Raw genomic sequence first — 7198 nt, 5'->3', positions numbered from 1 at the left:
CTTAGTTGTAGCACGGAAGCCAAGAAATTTGGTGTCAGATGGGGATCGTTGATAGAGTAGGAGCACTCCGTACTACTACTCCTACTAGTACGAAGTTTTTACTACAACTAGTACTACCACTATACAACTAGGTACGTGCACGGCACAACATCGTAGGAACAAAAAAATGAAAAGATCTTGTTTTGGGTGATTTATCTTTTTTCAGTCAACGTAGTATGAATAATATGATGTGGGGGCACCCATGAAGCTTATGTGGCTTGGTTGCATGGCTAGGAAAGGCTAGAGAAAAATAAATAGATAATGTGTTTAGAGTGCACTCCACTAAATAGATACTTTGGATCCATTGCAACGCACAGGCCGACACATTGGTAGTAGTAAGAAACAAATTCCGGGTTTGGCACGCGTTCGTATTGCAGGAGCACCACAAGGCCTGGCGTGGGAGTTACATTTCCCTCTCGGGCCCACGAGACCGAGCTTCGGCAGCTTAGTGCACCGACCTTTGATTGAATGACATGTGGACCCTAAATGCAGTTGGCCCACATGTCATTCTCATGAAAGAAGAGCGGGGTGGGACCGAGAGGGGTGAGGCGCAGGTCAGCGAACATGTCATGTCATGGGTTTGAGCGGTGTCGGACGAGGCTTGCCTGCGCCCCTCCCATGCACTGATCCGTATTCCCGCACCTCTAATTTTCATCCAACGGTTATAATAGATTTCCCTCGTGTGGGTCATCTATAGCCTCAAAAAAAGGTAAACAAATGTCGTATTTCTAGGAAATGATTTCCTACATGAATCTGTACACGCATGCAAGACCCTTTCCTTTCCTTCTCGTCCTCCTTCGGATCATCAGCTATGTTGACAATGCCGGTGCCAACACCAGAGTGTCGCAACAGGTGCCTGCCTAAGCCATGTAGCATGCTGCGGCGCCAGCGAGTACCACCTCCTCCATGCCAACATCAGCGTCTAGGCCATGCACATGCAGCTGCTCCCGTAGTATTTTACTCACATGTCTGACTGCAATACCACACTGATCTTGGACGAGACCACAGAGCTTGTGGCCAAGAAAAGCCTCTGCTCGGCCAATGCGTGTCGAAGTGCTTGACTGTTGTGACATGCCACATGACGTTTACTAGCTCGCGCTCCGGATAAGTGGCAAGGTGCTGCTCCCGATCGTCGGTGGTGCGACGGCAACGACGGCCGGGTGGGAGCTCGGGCAGGAGCCAGTGATCTACCCGAGGCACATAGCTCGACTTGGGCTTGAGATTCTGACCGCTTGCACCGTCCTGAGGATGTACCACTCAGCGACGAGGATGGAATGTTGGATACATATAGGCGTGTGCTCGTGGGCGGGAGCAACCTGCTCAACAGATACCGGTTTGCGAATGTGATGTGCTCGACGTAGTTGAGCCAGTGAGCCTGGAGGCGTTCCTGCGGTCGTATGTTGACCGCGGCTCAACACCGTACATCCATGTGCTAGCATAGGTCGGCTACAGGAAAGCGGCATCGGTGTGGTTCGAGATGCCCAGTTGGGCATTGTTGCGGCGGCGTTCGCAACTCACTCATTCGAGTTGAACCGACCGGTGGTGGCCTGGCCATGGCGAGGGTACCACAGTTGGACGTCAGGGCGTTATGAGGCGTAGGGTGTTGTTTGGTTTCTAGCTAGCCACATCTTGCCACACTTTTCCACACCTAACCTTAGAGAAGTTTGATCAAGTTAGGTGGGTGTTTGGCTCTAGCCACACCTAAGGCAAGAATTTTTTTATGAGAAGTGAACCCCACATGTCATAGACACAAAAAGTGTGGCAAGATTCCCTTAGGCAAGCCAAAGTGTGGCTAACAATTTGAGCAACACAAGCTAGGCAAATGTGGCAAAAATAATGTGGCAATATATGGCAAACATAGTCACAAACCAAACAGCCCCTAGATGTCCATGGAAGGAAACTATGGCAATTTCGAAAAAAGATACCCACACTCCTCTCCACATTTGCAAATAAGGCCTTCCCTCATTCATCCTTTTCTCCCACAAGATAAACTACTCATACAAATGCAACAAACGGGCATATTGCTAGTAAGAAACAAATCTTGAGTTTGGCACGAGTTCGTGCAGTGGTAGCACCACAAGGCCTGGCGCAGGAGTTACATTTCCCTCTCGAGGCCCACAGGAGTGAGCTTCAGTGGACCCAATTGGTGGCTGGTCCACATATCATGCTCCCAAAGGCAGAGGGGCGATGGGGCCGAGAGGGGTGAGACGCAGGTCGGGGGATGTGTGGTGTCCTGGTTTCGAGCGGTGTCGTGGGAATCACGTGTGGTTGTGGTAGAAACTTGATGCTCGGCGCATTTCAGCTGGCCCACATGTCATGCACACAAAGGCATAGGGGCGGCGCAGCTGAGAGGGGTGAGGCGACGTCGGGGGACGTGGTGCCGTGGGTTGGAGCGGCGTCATGGGAATCACGAGTGGCAGTGTATGAAACGTGATGGTCGCCGTAGTTCAACTTCCATGGACAAGATGTCATGTCTACTGACACATGCATTGCATACCGATCATTGGAAGGAGTAGTACAGAAATCTAGGTGGATAAATAGTTCCTTATAGTCAAGCGGACCTACACTGCTACTTGTTCCAAAGACATGCACACCATCGAAATAGTTCACCTATATCAATATACACAGAGAGGAAATATTTTTTTACAAGAGAGGAAATAGTTCATCCATCCATAATGCCCTGCTGCTGGTGCAGCTTCTTCTTCTTCTTCTTCTTCTTCTTCTTCTTCTTCTTCTTCTTCTTCTTCTTCTTCTTCTTCTTCTTCTTCTTCTTCTTCTTCTTCTTCTTCTTCTTCTTCTTCTTCTTCTTCTTCTTCTTCTTCTTCTTCTTCTCTTCTTCTTCTTCTTCTTCTTCTTCTTCTTCTTCTTCTTCTTCTTCTTCTTCTTCTTCTTCTTCTTCTTCTTCTTCTTCTTCTTCTTCTTCTTCTTCTTCTTCTTCTTCTTCTTCTTCTTCTTCTTCTTCTTCTTCTTCTTCTTCTTCTTCTTCTTCTTCTTCTTCTTCTTCTTCTTCTTCTTCTTCTTCTTCTTCTTCTTCTTCTTCTTCTTCTTCTTCTTCTTCTTCTTCTTCTTCTTCTTCTTCTTCTTCTTCTTCTTCTTCTTCTTCTTCTTCTTCTTCTTCTTCTTCTTCTTCTTCTTCTTCTTCTTCTTCTTCTTCTTCTTCTTCTCATTTTCCGTGGGAGACGGCTTCGCAACAAGCTCTTTGGACCTTGCAGCTATTTCGAAACTCACAGGGGCATCGAGGGCAACATATTTTATCTGCTCATACATCAAGGGGTAATTCTCCCATCCAGACGACCTTAATGCCAGTGTGTCGTCACCCTTCTGAAGATTTGTACCGAGCACAAACTTTGCTACGTCGAATAGGGATGGTGTCTGTTTATCACAATCTTCTACAGGGATTTTGATTTGTAGGTCAGCGATGCTTTTCAAATCAAGGGTGTACGGCGCCAGCTTCTATTTGTCCCCTTCGATGGCTGCCCCACAGAAGTATATATCCTCCCTAGACAAGAAATCATGGAGCTCACCTAGTATGTAGGGCGCGTGTATGATGTGGTACACCAAAACATCATCTTCAAGGCACAACTGAAGGACGGCGGCGCGTTGGATCTTCCCAGTGGCACGCTCCGTGTACTCTATGTCGAGACCGTTGACCTTCTTCTCTACCTTTTGGAGGGAGTTGGATACATTGTTGATCCACTTCTGAACAACCCTTGGGTGGTCGGTGACGGTGGCAACTATGCTCAAAGAGCCTTCGACGAGGACATGTTGGACGCTAAAAACCTGCATCTGGATCTCTTTTGCCTTTTGGAACCCCTGGACCAATGGGCTATGGTTTGGAGAATTAGGATTAGATGGCTAGTCTAACTGAAGAAGATGATTATTTAAAGGGGCTTCAGAATTACTCTAGGAGTATGTGAAGAGGTTAAAACAATGTGAATGCAGTGGGGTTTGGATGCAAATTAAGATGAAGGAGAGGTGAAGAAGCCGAGGAAAATTGGTTCCCGATGGAGAAGTAAATGGGAGAAGTGGCCTGCGAGCAGTTGATTAGACGGCTAGGTAGACTAAAAGAAAAGGCTATGCGGGTAGACTGAGGAGTGGTACCTGTCTGTGTACGGGCCCATCCTTCTAGCGCTACATGTGCCACTGGCTAGTTGAGGTCACTCTTTTGAATCACCGTGGTGAGACATTTTATGATTCTGTTTTATTTCTGCACCCCTCCTAACAGATGGGACCTATGAAAACAAATATAAAAAATGTTTCATAGCTGGTTTGGACGGATATTGGCGCGTCCGTGGGAGACACAACATTCTCTGGTTAAGGAGTATGCGGTTATCCTCAAAAAATAAAAAATAAACCTTCTTCGCGCTTCTGCATGCACGCGAATTTGGTTCTGCTCGCAATATGGATGATACCTGGAGGATGAAGTGAACCCAGAGGCATGCTAGCATGGGAGACCTATTTCCACCATACAGTACTACTCCGTATGTTCCTACTCATAGTAGTACAACTGTGGTACACTTGATGGTCAAAATATTATTCATCCGGTCCTCACAGTGAAGTGATAAGACCCTGCGCCCGAGGTGACACTAGTCCATGCGGCGTGTTCGGGTTACCAAAGCCAGCCTCACCTTGTGCACTGCGCAGTCACTGTCACCGCTGATGTATAGCATGCCTCGCCTCATCTCCCTCTCCCCTAGCACCACTCCATCTCCATCTCCGTCTCGCCGGAGATCCTGAGGTCACTCCTCATCATCTCACTGTGCCCCCGCGTACCCTCGCCTTGCTCGCCTCCTCTAGTACCACTATTCCCTCGCTAGCCGCTCCCCGAGAGCCTTCTCCCTCGTAAATCAAGCCCCCCAAAACCCCACCTTCCAAACTCCACCATGGCCGAACGCGAATCGCACAACATCAATATGAGCCGCGATTGGAGCAATCTCCCCAGTGACATCCTCGACCTATGTTGTTCGTGTATGGATATGTTGAGCGCCCTGCGGCAGGCTGCATGCTCGAGGGACATGCACACGGCCATCGTCAAAGCAAGGCCTAAGCTTTTCAAGACACCTTGCTTGCTGCTATCTGGTCTTGCGAGATTTGCTCACCATGATACGGAGACGTACATGATGCCCCTCGACTTCAATCTGACCTCCATTAGCCGAAACTTCTTTGCAGGTATGTAGTGGGTCACCATACATCATTTCCCTCATCTTCAATCCGATCACCATCGCCCAAAACTTCTTGGCAGGTATGTACTGGGTCGGCATGAACTCCCACTGGATGGCTGCCCTCACAGAAGACCAGAAAAAGTTGGTGCTCATGAACTTCCACACCTCCCATGAGATTATCCTTCCTAGGTTGGATTATATAGGGTTTTACCGTCGTGGTCTAGGTCATCTAGATTATGAAGTCAGTTGGTCGCACCTTGTTTTGCAGAAGATTGTAATTTGCCAAGTGCCCACACAAGATGCGAATTACGTGGACTTCAAGCTAATTGCCTTGTTTGACCGCGGACTCGCCTATCTTTCCGCTGGTGCCTTCTTTAGCTGGAGACAGCTCACCTCATAGTGGATCTTCAAAGCTGATAGACACTTCGGTGATGCTATTGAACACAATGGCATCATCTACGCAATCGACAAAGCAGATGGCACCACGTATTGTTGGGATGGCGCGTGTAAGTTATTTGCGTCTGATGTTAATGATAACGCTATGACACTGTTTGAACTTTTTGTGATGATTGGCATATCCATGTTTGAGCAAAATTTGAGTAGAACTATGGTAATGTATTAGAGACGCTGTAAATCATCTATATTTGGAATGAGTTAATTCATGCGATTGTGACCATGTCATTACAGCCAATTTGTACCCCTGAATAATCAAACGGTTAGGAAGATATGGATATTCTCCTTATTTTATAGTAAGCTATATACTACTAAATATGAGTGTGTATCAATGTCCCTGTTAGTTTCCTCATTTTCATGATGTAGAAATATGCATCACACTATTGGTTTCATCTAAGCATACATTAGGGAAGTAAATGTGCATATGGAGAACTCTATATTTGGAAGTAGTGAAATCATGTAATGCTTACCATGTGTACATACCTATATTCGCCCTTCAGCAATCAATGGCTAGAATAATATCCTCACAAAAAATTTGCCCACAGAACATGAGTATATAACAATGCATGGTCTGTTAGTTTTCTTGAAGAATTTGTTTGTGAGGACAGAACATGATTACATAACATGCATGACATGGTAGTTTCCTGTGAAGAATCGATTGCGAGATAACATGAGTATGACCATGCATGGCACTTCTATATTTTTGAACCCAGTATACATTTCCCTGTGTTTTCCTCTTAGTTCCAACAGGGACATATCAATGATGTTTCTTGCATTATCCTACTCATACTCTGAACAATGTTGGTCTTACATTAGCAATGCATGTCCTTTTTTATATGATGCAGTGTCCCTACAGTTACTGCCCTTTGTAATCACACCACCTTTGCCAAAAACAGGGAAGCACAACTGGTTCCTCGCTCGATCAGACGTCGACAAAAGACTGATGATCATTCGCACACATGAGCCGAAAAAGTTATATTACAAAACCCCCACGGTGTACAAGCACCGCGAAATACGTGAGTATCCGGACAGTGGTTGTTATGTCTATGAGCAGGATACCAGCTTGTTGTGGCCTTCAGGATTTTGAGTTGGAGGCGGGTAAACAGCCTTGGTTCATACTCTCTGTTACTCGGACTCAATTATTTGATTAACCAGGAGATCACTGTTGGCAAGGACCTTGATGGCAGATAGTCTCTGTTTGCTATGGAAAACTGTGTCTACAGGGCGAGCCCTAGGACTTCGGGAGCAAACTCCCCTGATTGTCAATGATACAGCCTATAGCCAAAATAAGGTGAGAATGACAAAGGCATCTGGATTAACTTTGATCCTTGGATGTCTCAAGTACGACAGACAGTGATGTGGTTCAAGCCTTCAGGTTGATAGGTAATTGGGTTGTTGCGTCGAAAGGGTGGAGTACTGGTGTCTCCGGATCAATGGTCGCTGAAGCGGGGCTGCAAATTATGATGGTGTTGGATCATCCCTCTTCAAATAACTTGTTGTCTTTGCTGATTGTTCTGGATGGGTAGTTCTCTCTTTTGTTATGC

Source organism: Triticum aestivum, chromosome 2A (genome assembly GCF_018294505.1).
Source record: "Triticum aestivum cultivar Chinese Spring chromosome 2A, IWGSC CS RefSeq v2.1, whole genome shotgun sequence".
NCBI classification, from domain to species: Eukaryota; Viridiplantae; Streptophyta; class Magnoliopsida; order Poales; family Poaceae; genus Triticum; species Triticum aestivum.
The sequence above is the reverse complement of the archived record's forward strand: the minus strand, read 5'-3'. Positions refer to the sequence as shown.